The sequence below is a fragment of the Sinocyclocheilus rhinocerous genome, unplaced genomic scaffold (genome assembly GCF_001515625.1).
Source record: "Sinocyclocheilus rhinocerous isolate Xijiao unplaced genomic scaffold, SAMN03320098_v1.1 C36079032, whole genome shotgun sequence".
Taxonomy (NCBI): Eukaryota; Metazoa; Chordata; class Actinopteri; order Cypriniformes; family Cyprinidae; genus Sinocyclocheilus; species Sinocyclocheilus rhinocerous.
This window is the reverse complement of record NW_015772441.1, coordinates 1-807: the sequence shown is the minus strand read 5'-3', so window position 1 is coordinate 807 and position 807 is coordinate 1. Positions and strand designations below refer to the sequence as shown.

The 807-nt window shown below is 39.5% G+C and overlaps 1 long non-coding RNA gene across 1 annotated transcript; it reads left to right on the top strand.

Annotated features, from left to right (window-relative positions):
• LOC107735462 (uncharacterized) lies at positions 1-759 on the top strand. The gene is made up of 3 exons (XR_001639418.1): positions 1-59; positions 483-548; positions 656-759. It is a non-coding gene; the product is annotated as an uncharacterized LOC107735462 (long non-coding RNA).
• Positions 760-807: the final 48 nt, after the last annotated feature.

Here is an 807-nt window from a genome sequence, read left to right as displayed (position 1 = left end):
GTAGCTCATCCGGGTCAAAAGGCGTCAGCATGGACACGGGGGATGTTCTTGCATGTCTGGTAGGCAATTCGTTATTTTAACTTATCAACAAACACAAGGCACTGTATGATAACGTGATAGTATTTTATTGAACCGATGCTCTCATGTAGCGAATTTTCATAACCGTTCAGAGCCCAGAGTAATACATCTAACGTTATATGTCTTAGTTAGCCTGCATGCTAACAAGCATGTTATGGGCATATGGCAAAAATAACGAAATAATTTCCTTAATCATCACTGATATTTATACTCATCCAGGTTTAAAATGCTTAGGTAGTACTATAAAAAGGGTACTTGACAGCGTTGATGAATACATGAATTCTTCGTTAGTCTCTTGAGGCAGCGTTTGTTTTTAACGACACGGGTTTTACGTATTAGATTTATTAATACACTTTAATGTTCAATTTTCCACTGAATGGAGTATTTCTGTCTTTAATAAACAGGGGGTAGAGGGAGCCACTGCGGCTGCGCATGCGCTCTCTCTTCCAGCAGAGGCGTATGGAAATGATGTGAGTTGGGATGTTTTGATATTTGCAAATGAATAAGAAAATAAGTTAAATATTTGTAAAAGTATCCCCACTTCAAAACACTAACCATATTGTATGTTTGCCATCAGGCCCAACTGGAAGTAATGTGGGCTATGAAAGCCTACAATCACGCAGAAGTTTACTATAATGTAAGTGAATGAGTGTCACAATCTGTCCTGTCAGTTGGATCCCATAAATCAGTGGTTCCCAACCCTGGTCCTGGAGGCACCTCAACACTGCA